This window comes from Scyliorhinus torazame, chromosome 1 (assembly GCF_047496885.1).
Source record: "Scyliorhinus torazame isolate Kashiwa2021f chromosome 1, sScyTor2.1, whole genome shotgun sequence".
In the NCBI taxonomy this organism is placed as follows: domain Eukaryota; kingdom Metazoa; phylum Chordata; class Chondrichthyes; order Carcharhiniformes; family Scyliorhinidae; genus Scyliorhinus; species Scyliorhinus torazame.
Genome location: NC_092707.1, coordinates 85,854,239 through 85,868,504, shown reverse-complemented (window position 1 = coordinate 85,868,504; position 14,266 = coordinate 85,854,239). Strand labels below are relative to the sequence as shown.

The 14,266-nt window shown below is 53.1% G+C and overlaps 1 protein-coding gene across 1 annotated transcript in view; it reads left to right on the top strand.

Annotated features, from left to right (window-relative positions):
- Positions 1–1,149: 1,149 nt before the first annotated feature.
- LOC140409173 (uncharacterized) overlaps positions 1,150–14,266 on the top strand; it is a 396,946-nt gene continuing 383,829 nt past the window's right edge. The window contains exon 1 of the mRNA XM_072497409.1: positions 1,150–1,291. The gene's annotated coding sequence lies outside the window, so the exon portion shown is untranslated. The remainder of the gene's footprint in view (positions 1,292–14,266) is intronic.

Genomic DNA, 14,266 nt, shown 5'->3' with positions numbered 1-14,266 from the left:
CCTCTGGGACCTGGCCCCCGCTGGATCCCCACCCACCGCCCCAGACCTGACACCGCCCCCCCCCGGTTGCCTCATTCACCCCTGCACCAATCTCCCTCCCCCCAGCGAACCTCACTGCAGCCCCCGCCCCAGGAGGATCCGTCCTCCCACTGGTTCCACTCAGGGGTGACGAAGACGAGGACAACACGCTCCCGGAATCACAGGTGACCAAGTCGGCGCCCACATAACCATCAGGACTGAGGCGATCGCAGAGGAGGATCAAGGTCCCCGACAGACTGAACTTGTAATTCTTTTTCCACCACCCCGTTGGACTCTTTTCTTTTTAACAGGTGGTGAATGTGGTAGTCACCACTAGCTGTATTATATGTATTACGGTAAGACACGTATAATGGAGGTACATTGGTAAATCCCTGCCTGCTGGCTCCGCCCAGTAGGCGGTGTATAAATGTGTGTGCTCGCCGGTGCTGCAGCCATTCTGGTTCCAGCTACAGGAGGCACAACATCTTTGCTCAATAAAGCCTCGATTATTCCACTACTCTCGTCTTTGTGGTAATTGATAGTGCATCACAGGAATGTAGACCATCATGTGACCAGCAGACAGTGTGCAGAGGAGCTTTCAATTTAGCTGGCAGCATATGGTGTGGAGCAGTTGCACCTGCCTGTTCACAATAGCTGTTGAATCATTATAGCAGATCTGTCTGCCGAACAATCCTGTCCCACATCTTCAAATAACCGAACCTATGTTTAGTTTACCAGTCCTGTGTCAGATTGGTAAGTTTGCATTAAGCAAACAAAGAAATGCGACAGGCACTGAAGCCAATATCTTCAATGATGGTGCATTCACAAATTCAGCCCTTGCAGGAGTTAGGCTGCCATTGTCCCCCTTGCCACAGGCCCACCTGTGATTGACTAACTCGCCACAGACCAGAGTTCTCTCTGCTCTCTGCAGCTCAGTGTCACAACACCGAGTGCACTAACCCATCGAGGGCACTTACAATGTTTAACTTTGAACTGGTGGTGAGATACAGCTGATATTGTGTAATGTGGTCACATTGATGCTGCTGCTGTGTTGCACAAACTAAATGAGGCAACTTGAAGGGCAGCTGAGCATAGAGCGATACTCCCTTCTCATTCTGTGCTGAACGAGACCATGAAATGAAAACAGTTTTGTTGCTTTGGCTTCACATCTGCCAGGAACCTCGACTGATTCATCTCACTTTGGATCCTGAAGAACAACCAGATAGAATCTGGTACCTTGTCTTTTGGTGCTGGGTTAAAACCAGCTTAAAAGGTGAGGTTAATTTTCTGGTGGTAGTACCAGGCATGAGGGATCTCGGTTATGTGATGTTGGCTTGTGTTTTCTCAAAAGTGGAGAAAGATGATAAAACTCGAAATCGCAATAGAATTAAAAGTGAGCTGAGGTGCAATGTTTTTGGGCAGCAAGTTGTTATGTTCTGGAATGCACGCCCTAAAAGGTTAGTAGATTCAGTCGTAACTTTCAAAAGGAATTGGACATAAAACTTGAAAAGGAAGAAGTTGCTGGGCTATGGGGAAAGTGCATGCAGACCGGGACTGATTGGATTGCTCTTTAAGGCATGATGGGTAATTTACGGCCTACTTCCACTCTGCTTCACACTAGCTGGCTGTTGGCCTATGGTCCAAATATGTTAAAATTTAATGCTGGGTATTATTGTTGGACCCGAGGTCTGAAAGTACTTTTTAAGAAAGGGTTGGGGGGCGGGGGGGGGGGTGGGGGTGGCAAAGAAATTAACCAAACCAAGAAAGTGTGAGAGTGCACCTTAAGCAAGTCACGACACATGAATGTGAGTACACCTATACTGTGCCATTTGTTGTTGGGAATGTGCCCAGTCCGGGAATTATATGAATATTGGCACATTAATAACTTAGTTTAATAACTTGGTTCAAGACAACATTGCCGTTATTGAGTTGTTGAAAGTTTGTCCTGTTTAGCTCCGACTTAAGGCATTACATGTGGTTTGTGTGATTGGCAGTGTGCTTTGCTTAGATCTCTGAAACACTAAGGTGTCCTGGATGATATTGTTGCAGCTCGCTATTTGATTCCCACATAACTGAGGAGAGATGCTCAATCCAAGTTTGTGAATATTAGTGCACTAACGTGTAACCTTGTTAGATGCTATATCAATGGACACACTATCTGGTTCATTTAAGGCAGATCAGCGCTTCATTTAAAATAGTTGACAAAGCATTTTCTTCTGCATGTGTAGAAATTTTGTCCCTTTTGGTCACACTGAGAAATTTCAAAGCCATATTTTTCTAAATGAATATTTGAAACCCTGTGAAGGTGTGATTGATTGGTCAATGAAAGCATTAGTTCAACAGAAACCAGTTTTATTTATTCTAATCAGCCAAGTTTACACTTCTTCACTTTACACTGCATCTTTAAATAGAAGCAGGGATAATGAATTGTCCATCAAATAATGAAGATAATTACTTGGAAGGGAAGTTTGCAGGTCTGGATGAGTTGCGGGGGAGGTTCGAGTTGCCGAGAGGGAGTGAATTTAGGTATATGCAGGTGAAGGACTTTGTGCGAAAGGAGTGGCGTTTTCCCAAGTTGCCGGAGTACACATTGTTGGAGCAACAGCTGCTCCCGAATGAGTTGGGGGAGGGTAGGTTTGTGGATGTATACGGGTGGTTGGGGGAGTGGGGTGGGGTGGGGCACAGATGGTGAGGATCAAGACAAATGGGATGAGAAGTTGGGGGGAGGGAAATAGGCGGGGGACTGTTGTGCGAGGCGATGGGTAGGTGAATTCAACCTCCTCCTGTGTGAGGATGAGCTTGATCCAGTTTAAGGTGGAGCATAGGGTACATATGACCCAGGCGAGGATGAGTGGGTTCTTCCAAGGAGTGGCCGATGAGGGTGAGAAGCGAGTTGGCCGGCGAATCGTGTGCACATGTTTTGGGGTTGCAAGAATCTGGGGGACCTGTACAACCCTCTCCAGTTGGAAAAGATTAAGGGCGGGATTCTCTCAGCCCGGGGCCAGGCCGGAGAATCCCCACAACTGTTGCGAATCGCGCCACACCGGGACGCGATTCTCCGCAGAGTGAATTTTCTCCGCAGATTATCGGCCCGGGATGGGCCGAGCGGCCATCCACACCTGCTCTCAGCCGACGGGAACTCGGCATGGAAGGGTCGGGGGGTTGCCTGTGGGGTGGGATGGGGGTCTGACCCCGGGGGGGGGGGACCTCCGATGTGGCCTGGCCTGCGATCGGGGCCCACCAATCGGCGGGCCGGCCTCTCTGGCTGGGGGCCTCCTTTCTTCCGCGCCGGGCCCTGTAGCCGTGCGCCATGTAGCGCCGGGGCCGGCGCATTGATGGGAGCCACTGCGCATGCACGCGTTGGCGCCGGTGCCACTGCGCATGCGCGGATCCCGCGGCGCCCAGTTGACGCCGGGATCAGCAGCTGGAGTGGCGTGAACCGCTCCAGTTCCGTGCTGGCCCCTCTGTAGAGGCCAGAATTGCTGATCCTGAGGCTGTGTTGACGCTGTCGAGGAATGTGACGGCGTTTCCGACGACGTCAACACTTAGCCTCAGGATCACAGAATCCTGCCCTAAGTTTGAGTTGAGAGGGTCAGCGGAGGGCTTCAAGATGTGGTGGGGGTTGTTCAAGACGATGAGAAACTGTTCGTCATGGGGGGAGGGTACAAAGGGGAAAAACTGTACAAACTGTGGACTGTGAGTTTGTGGAGTGGGTTTGCTTATGTTGCTGGTTTTTACTTATGTTTGGAATAAAGTACATTAACAAAAATAGTGAAGATAGTAGAGTGATATGTAGTTACAAAGAAGCTAACCAATTGAGATCCTTTTAAAATGTGTAGACAGGGCCCTTGGTGAGTTACATGCCTGAAGATGACTCTCAGTCTGCCCTGATCTGGCGGATCACAGTCAGGGTTCTGCAAGTGGCCTCAGCAACCAGGGTTATGGGGAGACAGAAACGGGAGCAGGGACCCACATCTGGGTGCTGAGCAGCAACCCCTGCTGGAATTGCATGAAAAGTGGCCACCAATGAGGATTGGATCCAAATTGTCCGCGATTACATCAATTTCCTGCCAAGCCCCCTGCACAGCAAATAGCAGAACCAAGGGAGGCACAGGAGGCTCGGTCCCCCAGCAATGGACAGTTGCTTCAGGAGGAAAAGTTGTAACCCAATGCAGTTGTAACCTAGGGTCGTGGGTTCAAATCCCAGCATGACAAATTGAGTTCAAGGAATCCCGAACGAGAATTTGGGCTGGCAGTAGAACGTGATCGTGAAAGCTGCTGGCTCACTGAGAGTTCTTCAGGGAAGAGAAAATGGGCCGCACCTAATTTGCCAGCCTCCAACGTGATTCTCATCCACACTAAGCCCTCCGCAATGGCCCAGCAGACCCCTCGATGAAGAAAAGCCCATCAATACTTTTGGAGGATTTGGAGAAAGGTGATAAATGGAGCTCAGTCAATGCCACTCACATTCTGAGAGGAAATCGAGGGGGATTGGAGAAAAAATAACTATGAAATGATTGACCAACATTTGGCGTTCCCCATCGACCATAAGATATAGGAGCAGAATTAGGCCATTCGGCCCATCGAGTCTGCTCAGAGGTCTGCTCGAAAGCACCAGTCAGTTTATAATCTGTGGAAATGTACTCCCTGGCGAGAGTCTAGTTGACATTTCAAAATCCACTGAAGATATTTCTAAACCTGTCTCATCAGTCAAAAAATCAATTTCTCCAGCATCACTATGAAAAACCGGTTACTATTTATAGTTCCAGCTTAATAAAAGTTAACAACCTTTTCTGTCTTCTGAAGAGTGAATTAATCTTAGTCCTCGAGTTGCAGTTGGGGTCTTCACTAAATGGATTTTCTTCTTCACTCCGCAGGCTACAGGTGTAAATATAGAATAATGGATGGGTGAATCGCGAGGTTGTAAGCTCGGAGGATTGTGAGGAACCTTAAGACTGAAGCTCCACTAGGTTAGAGCTTCAATATCTAAACCCCCTCCTCCACCACAGACTAATCTATAGTTCACTCCCTGCTACCCGTTGTGAATCAGAGTCCGCACTATAAATGGGATCCTTAGGCAGTGTTCTTGGTCACTCCCTGCTTCAACCCAGTCCACTTAATAACCGATGAAGAATAAAACGTTTTGGAGAATAACGTCTCCATGCACAAACCCATTTCTATCTTTCTGACAGTAGCTGCCCCTGTGAAATGAATAAAATGTTGAAATGAATTTCTAGCTTTTAGGATTGATACATTTCGGTGTTGTACCACTTTCCGAATGGGCATCCCAATGGTAGCAAGATGAAGAGGAGCAGCAACAGATGAAAGGATCAGTTTCAAGGAAGCGAGTTGCGGTCTCCCTCAAACTTTGTGTCAGCCTTGGCTCAGGTGGTAGGACTCTCGCCTTCCAAGCCAAAATGTTGTGGGTTCAAGTCCCACCATGGTGACATGAGCATCCGGTTGAGGCTGACTGTGCAGTGCTGTGCTGCTGGAGGTGCCCTCTTTCAGATGAGTCGCCGAACTGAGCCCTTTTGCCCTTTTCGGTGGATGTATGAGATCCCATGGAGATATTTGGAAGAAGAGCAAGGGACCTATCTTTGATGGCCTTGCCAATCAGCCAATTGACATCACAAAAAGCAGATTATCTGGTCATTATTATGTTGTTGGAAGTTTGTGTGAAAATTGGCTGCCATGTCCCGTGCTGTGGAACAGAGACCAAACTTCGAAACTTCATTTTCTGTGAAGTTTCTTTGAGGGGGTTGTGAGGTTGTGTACGGTGCTATATAAATTAGTCTTTCTTTCCAACAGAGCTTATAGGCCCAGGAAGCCCAGGGTAATACCAACAGTTTATTAGGAGGCTGTGCTTCACCAGGCAGGTTTGGAAACATAGAAAATAGGAGTAGGCCATTCGGCCCTTCGAGCCTGCTGCACCATTCATTATGATCATGGCTGATCATCCAACTCATTAACCTGTTCTGCTCCCCCAGACATGTTTTGATCCCTGTAGCCCAAAGAGCTATATCTAACTCCATCTTGAAGGCATACAATGTTTTGACCTCAACTGCTTTCTGTGGCAGTGAATTTCACAGGCTCACCAATCTCTGTCTTAAATGGTCTACCCCGTATCCTCAGACTGTGACTCTTGCTCTGGACACCCCCACAATTGGCAATATCCTTCTTGCATCTACCCTGCCTGGTTCTGTTAGAATTTTATAGGTTTCTATGAGGTTCCCCCTCATTTATCTCAACTCCAGCGAATATAATCCGACCTAACTCGATGTCTCCTCACACATTAGTCCCCCCATCCCAGGAATCAGTCTGGTAAACCTTCGCTGCGTTCCATCTATAGTAAGAACATCCTTCTTCCAATAAGGAGACCAAAACTGCACATAATTCCAGGTGTGGGTTACAAATGTCCTGTGTAACTACAGCAGGACATCCCTGCTTCTGTACTCGAACCCACTCACTATGAAGGCCAACATACTATTTACCTTCTTTACACCCTGCTGCACCTGCATGCTTATTTTCAGTGACAGCTGTAGAAGGACATCCAGGTCTGGTTGCACATTATTTCAATCTACAGCCATTCAGATAATAACCTGCCTTCCCATTTTTGCTACCAAAGTTGATAACCTCACATGTATCTACAATATACAGCATCTGCCATGCATTTGCCCACTCACTCGGCCTGTCCAAATCACACTGAAGCATCTCTGCATCCTCCTCACAGCTCACCCTCCCACCCAGCTTTGTGGCATCTGCAAATTTGGTGATATTACATTTAGTTTCCTCATCCAAATCATTAATATACATTGTGAATAGCTGGGGTCCTCAAACTGATCCCTGCAGCACCCCACTCATCACTGCCTGCCACTTGGAAAAATACTAATTTATTCCCATTCTTTGTTTCCTGTCTGCCAACTAGTTTTTCATTATGTGTGTCCAAATAAACCACACCCACTGGCTCCCCCTCATCAATGCTACGAGTTGAGAGGCGGGAACGGCCCAGCCCGACCCGACCCGTGCTAAACCCCCCCTCAGCCCGACACACGACCCGTGCTAACCCCCCTCAGCCCGACACCCGACCCGTACTAACCCCCCTCAGCCCGACACCCGACCCGTGCTAAACCCCCCCTCAGTCCGACACCCGACCCGTGCTAAACCCCCCCCTCAGCCCAACACCCGACCCGTGCTAAACCCCCCCTCAGCCCGACACCCGACCCGTGCTAACCCCCCTCAGCCCGACCCTGACCCGTGCTAAACCCCCCCTCAGTCCGACACCTGACCCGTGCTAACCCCCCTCAGCCCGACACACGATCCGTGCTAACCCCCCTCAGCCCGACACCCGACCCGTACCAACCCCCCTCAGGCCGACCCCGACCCGTGCTAATCCCCCTCAGCCCGACACCCGACCCGTGCTAACCCCCCTCAGCCCGACACCCGAACCATGCTAACCCCCCTCAGCCCGACCCTGACCCGTGCTAAACCCCCCCTCAGTCCGACACCCGACCCGTGCTAACCCCCCTCAGCCCGACCCTGACCCGTGCTAAACCCCTCCTCAGTCCGACACCCGACCCGTGCTAACCCCCCTCAGCCTGACACCCGACCCGTGCTAACCCCCCTCAGCCCGACCCTGACCCGTGCTAAACACCCCCTCAGTCAGACACCCGACCCGTGCTAAACCCCCCCTCAGTCCGACATCCGACCCGTGCTAACCCCCCTCAGCCCGACACCCGACCCGTGCTAATCCCCCTCAGCCCGACACCCGACCCGTGCTAATCCCCCTCAGCCCGACATCCGACCCGTGCTAACCCCCCTCAGCCCGACACCCGACCCGTGCTAATCCCCCTCAGCCCGACACCCGACCCGTGCTAATCCCCCTCAGCCCGACACCCGAACCGTGCTAACCCCCCTCAGGCCGACCCTGACCCGTGCTAACACCCCTCAGCCCGACACCCGACCTGTGCTAACCCCCCTCAGCCCGACACCCGACCCGTGCTAACCCCCCTCAGCCCGACACCCGACACGTGCTAAACCCCCCCTCAGTCCGACACCCGACCCGTGCTAACACCCCTCAGCCCGACACCCGACCCGTGCTAACCCCCCTCAGTCCGACACCCGATCCGTGCTAAACCCCCCTCAGCCCGACACCCGACCCGTGCTAAACCCCCCCTCAGTCCGACATCCGACCCGTGCTAACCCCCCTCAGCCCGACACACGACACGTGCTAAACCCCCCTCAGTCCGACATCCGACCCGTGCTAACCCCCCTCAGCCCGACACCCGACCCGTGCTAACCCCCCTCAGCCCGACCCTGACCCGTGCTAAACCCCCCCTCAGGCCGACCCCGACCCGTGCTAACCCCCCTCAGCCCGACACCCGACCCGTGCTAACCCCCCTCAGCCCGACACCCGAACCATGCTAACCCCCCTCAGCCCGACCCTGACCCGTGCTAAACCCCCCTCAGTCCGACACCCGACCCATGCTAAACCCCCCCACAGGCAGACCCCGACCCGTGCTAACCCCCCTCAGCCCGACACCCGACCCGTGCTAAACCCCCCCTCAGGCCGACACCCGAACCGTGCTAACCCCCCTCAGCCCGACCCTGACCCGTGCTGACGCCCCTCAGCCTGAACCTGACCCGTACTAACCCCCCTCAGCCCGACCCTGACCCGTGCTGACGCCCCTCAGCCCGATCCTGACCCATGCTAACCCACCTCAGCCCGTCCCTGACCCGTGCTAACCCCCCTCAGCCTGACCCTGACCCGTGCTAACACCCCTCAGCCTGACCCTAACCCCGACCCGTGCTAACCCCCTCAGCCTGACCCGTGCTAACACCCCCTCATACCAACCCTGACCCGTGACGACCCATCTCAGCCCGAACCCGACCTGTGCTGAACCCCCCTCAGCCCGACCCCGGCTAACCCGCCTCAGCCCAACCCCGACCCGTGCTAACCCCCCCTCAGCCCGGTCCAGACCCGTGCAAACCCCCTCAGCCCGAACCCGACCCGTGCTAACCCCCCTCAGCCCGGTCCCGACCCGTGCTAACCCCCCTCAGCCCGACGAGTGCTAACCCCACTCAGCCCAGTCCAGATCCTCCTTGGCCCGGTCCAGACCCTCCTCTGCCCGGTCCAGACCCTCATCGGCCCGGTCCAGACCCTCCTCAGCCCGGTCCAGACCCTCCTCGGCCCGTGGCTAACACCAGTCCGAAACCCCTCAACCCAGAGCTAAACCCAGTCCAAACCCCTCAAACCGGGGCTTACCCCAGTCCAAACCCCTCAAACCCGGGGCTAACCCCAGTCCAAACCCCTCAAACCCGGGGCTAACCCCAGTCCAAACCCCTCAAACCCAGGGCTAACCCCAGTCCAAACCACTCAAACTCGGGGCTAACCCCAGTCCAAACCACTCAAACTCGGGGCTAACCCCAGTCCAAACCCCTCAAACCCGGGGGTAAACCCAGTCCAAACCCCTCAAACCCAGGGCTAACCCCAGTCCAAACCCCTCAAACCCGGGGCTAACCCCAGTCCAAACCCCTCAAACCCGGGGCTAACCCCAGTCCAAACCCCTCAAACCCAGGGCTAACCCCAGTCCAAACCCCTCATACCCGGGGCTAACCCCAGTCCAACCCCCTCAAACCCGGGGCTAACCCCTCAAACCTGGGCTAGCCCCAGTCCAAATCCCTCAAACCCGGGGCTAACCTCAGTCATAACCCCTCAACCCAAGGCTAATCCCAGTCCGAACCCCCTCAAACCGGGGCTAACCCCAGTCCAAACCCCCTCAACCCGGGGCTAACCCCAGTCCAACCGCCTCAAACCCGGGGCTAACCCCAGTCCAACCCCTTCAAACACGGGTTTAACCCCAGTCCAAACCCCTCAACCCCGGGGCTAACCCCAGTGCAACCCCCTCAAACCCGGGGCTAGCCCCAGTCCAAACCCCTCAAACCCGGGGCTAACCCAGTCCAACCGCCTCAAACCCGGGGCTAACCCCAGTCCAAACCCCTCAAACCCGGGGCTAACCCCAGTCCAAACCCCTCAAACCCGGGCTAACCCCTGTTCAAACCCCCTCAACCCGGGGCTAACCTCAGTCCAAACCCCTCAAACCCGGGGCTAACCCCAGTCCAAACCCCTCAACCCCGGGGCTAACCCCAGTGCAACCCCCTCAAACCCGGGGCTAGCCCCAGTCCAAACCCCTCAAACCCGGGGCTAACCCCAGTCCAACCCCCTCAAACCCGGGGCTAGCCCCAGTCCAAACCCCTCAAACCCGGGGCTAACCACAGTCCGAACCCCCTCAAACCCGGGGCTAACCCCAGTCCAAACCCCTCAAACCCGGGCTAACCCCTGTTCACACCCCCTCAACCCGGGGCTAACCTCAGTCCAAACCCCTCAAACCCGGGGCTAACCCCAGTCCAACTGCCTCAAACCTGGGGCTAACCCCAGTCCGAATCCCCTCAAACCCGGGGCTAACCCCAGTCCAAACCCCTCAAACCCGGGGCTAACCCCAGTCCAACCCCCTCAAACCCGGGGCTAACCCCAGCCCAAACCCCTCAAACCCGGGCTAACCCAGTCCGAATCCCCTCAAACCCAGGGCTAAACCCAGTCCAAACCCCTCAAACCCGGGGCTAACCCCAGTCCAACCCCCTCAAACCCGGGGCTAACCCCAGTCCAACCGCCTCAAACCCGGGGCAAACCCCAGTCCAACTGCCTCAAACCTGGGGCTAACCCCAGTCCAACCCCCTCAAACCCGGGGCAAACCCCAGTCCAACTGCCTCAAACCTGGGGCTAACCCCAGTTCAAACCCCTCAAACCCGGGGCTAACCCCAGTCCAACCCCCTCAAACCTGGGGCTAACCCAGTCCAAATTCCCTCAAACCCAGGGCTAATTCCAGTCCAAACCCCTCAAACCCGGGGCTAATCCCAGTTCAAACCCGGGGCTAATCCCAGTCCAAACCCCTCAAACCCGGGGCTAATCCCAGCCCAAACCCCTCAAACCCGGGGCTAACCCCAGTCCAAGCCCCCTCAACCCGGGGCTAATCCCAGTCCAAACCCCCCCGGGGCTAACCTCAGTCCAAATCCCTCAACTCGGGGCTAACCCCTGTCCGAACCCCCGCAAACCCGGGGCTAACCCCAGTCCAAACCCCTCAAACCCATGGCTAACCCCAGCCCAACCCCCTCAAACCTGGGGCTAACCCCAGTCCAACCCCCTCAAACCCAGGGCTAACCCCAGTCCAAACCCCTCAAACCCGGGGCTAACCCCAGTCCAAACCCCTCAAACCCGGGGCTAACCCCAGCCCAACCCCCTCAAACCTGGGGCTAACCCCAGTCCAACCCCCTCAAACCCAGGGCTAACCCCAGTCCAAACCCCTCAAACCCGGGGCTAACCCCAGTCCAAACCCCTCAAACCCGGGGCTAACCCCAGTCCAAACCCCTCAAACCCGGGGCTAACCCCAGTCCAAACCCCTCAAACCCGGGGCTAACCCCAGTCCAAACCCCTCAAACCCGGGGCTAACCCCAGTCCAACCCCCTCAAACCTGGGGCTAACCCCTGTCCGAACCCCCTCAAACCCGGGGCTAACCCCAGTCCAAACCCAGGGCTAACCCCTCAAACCCGGGGCTAACCCCAGTCCAAACCCCTCAAACAAAAAAAACAAAAACAAAAAAAAAATCAATGCAACGAGTTACGGGGGAAGGTCACAAGATGCAAAAGTGGGAGCAGTTGCTTTTCCTCGGGCTATGGCGCCATTCGCTTATAATCCGTCATTTATCCTGATACTCAACATTTATCTACCTAATCCTTGAATTAATATTTGCTGTTTTGTCCTTGGAAGACTTTGGGCTTAGTATCATAGAATGTGCTGAAAAACATAAAGAAATCCGTCGATTAAAGGGGGAACTGGATTCAGCAGGGGTAGAGCTGCCCTTTCAATATGGGAGACTGATCCTCGGGAAGTCTCTTGACCCTGCATTCTCCAGGGTTCTCTTGGAAGTGGTGAAAATGATGACTGCTGACATTATCTGATTGATTGATTGACCAAAGGCCGAGTGTGTTGATCTAAAATTGGTGTATTCATGAGGCCGAGTTGTAAAGCTCCATTGACTCAGCGGGCTGAGAAAAACTTAAAGTTTGCGAGGCAGAAGTTTTATGAGTTTGGGAATAAATTGAGCAAATACTTAGCTTGCTTTTACAAAGGAAAAAGATGACTCTGAGGCGATCCCCTCTGTGTGGCTTGCAAGAGGGAAAGGGATAAAAAGACAAAGAGATAAATGGGACTTTTAGAGAATTCTATGCGGGATTATACAAATCTGGGCAATCTGGTGGTAAATCGGCAGCTATGGAGCATTTCTTCTCTTGTAGCTCCCAGAGGCTTTAGAAAGCCATCATGGGTCTCTTACTGCTCCTTTTTCTTGGGAGGAGGTATCAAAGCCATTACGGAGCTTCAGCCGGATAAGGCACTGGGTCCGAGTGGCTTTTGCTGTGAGTTTTATCGGGGGCTTAAGGATTTGTTGTTAGTGGGTGGGTATGTATTGTCACTCCTTTGAGTCAGGGATGTTGCTGCCGACTGTGAGGCTAATATTTCTTTGATTCTGGAAGGGGGCAAGGACGCGGAGGAGTGTGCCTTCTACAGACCAGTATCTCTTTTGAATGTTGCCTTGAAACTGTTATCTAAGGTTCTGGCCAAAATGCTGGAAGACATTCTTCTGACAATCGTGTGGGAGGACTAGACTGCGTTTATTAGTCAAGATTTTCAGGTAATAACATTACCGGCGCGATTCTCCGGCCTCGTTGCGCTCCTTCTCAAGCGTAACAAGGCGGGTGAATAGCGGGAGAGGCCAAAAATGAGGTCTGCGCCAGGTGCCAAACATTTTGCGATGCAACTGGCCGCTCCCATAGGCAAAATCGGGATCTTGCCGTAGCGTGGCAAGAATCCAAATATGATCCCCATTTCCATACAACCAACGAGAGCATCCCATATCCAACGGCCTCCTGAGTGAAATACTTGTCCCACTCAACCCTTCTGCAACCTTGTCTGGTCTCTGACCCGCAAATGAGTCTCCTGCAGAAACATATCAACATTCAAACTTTTCACTGGACCATTCAACCCTCTTACATCCCAGATGACTAACCGATTTGGGGGCCTTTCACCGCCTCCCTCGATCCGGAGACAGCCATTTCCACCAATAGGTGTTATCCAATAGCAGCCAAGTGCAGTCACCAGGCCCACCTAAGATGGCCACCAAACCCACCAGCAAGACAAAACAAAGAAAAATCTGCAGTCACCGTTCAAACTATCTTGTGCCCCACACAACTTCCTGGCTCCGAAACAATACCACACCCAAATATACATACAAAAAACAGTAAGGTGAAAACCCCCCACAAAAACCTACTTCTACTAACCCTAACCCTAAAGGGAACAAAAAAACTGAGCTTATTATCTAAAACCAAGCTGATATAAAGAGCTGCAAGTACCCCCGCTGCTCCACTCCTGTTTTTTTTTAATAAATATTTTATTGAAAATTTTTGGTCAACCAACACAGTACATTGTGCATCCTTTACACAATATTATAACAACACAAATAACAATGACCTATTTTATAAACAAAAAATGAATAAATAATAAATAACAAAAATGAAAACTAACCCTAATTGGCAACTGCCTTATCACAAGTAACACTCTCCAAAAATATAATTTAACAGTCCAATATATAATTATCTGTCGCAACGACCTATACATATTATACAGTATATATTAACAACCCTGAGAGTCCTTCTGGTTCCTCCTCCCCCCCCACCCCCCGCCACCCCCCTCCCCCCAGCCCCCCCCCCCCCCCCGATCCTGGGCTGCTGCTGCTGCCTTCTTTTTTCCATTCCATCTAACTTTCTGCGAGGTATTCGACGAACGGTTGCCACTGCCTGGTGAACCCTTGAGCCGACCCCCTTAGAACGAACTTAATCCGCTCTAGCTTTATAAACCCTGCCATGTCATTTATCCAGGTCTCCACCCCCGGGGGCTTGGCTTCTTTCCACATTAGCAATATCCTGCGCCGGGCTACTAGGGACGCAAAGGCCAAAACATCAGCCTCTCTCGCCTCCTGCACTCCCGGCTCTTGTGCAACCCCAAATATAGCCAACCCCCAGCTTGGTTCGACCCGGACCCCCACTACTTTTGAAAGCACCTTTGTCACCCCCATCCAAAACCCCTGTAGTGCCGGGCATGACCAAAACATATGGGTATGATTCACTGGGCTTCTCGAGC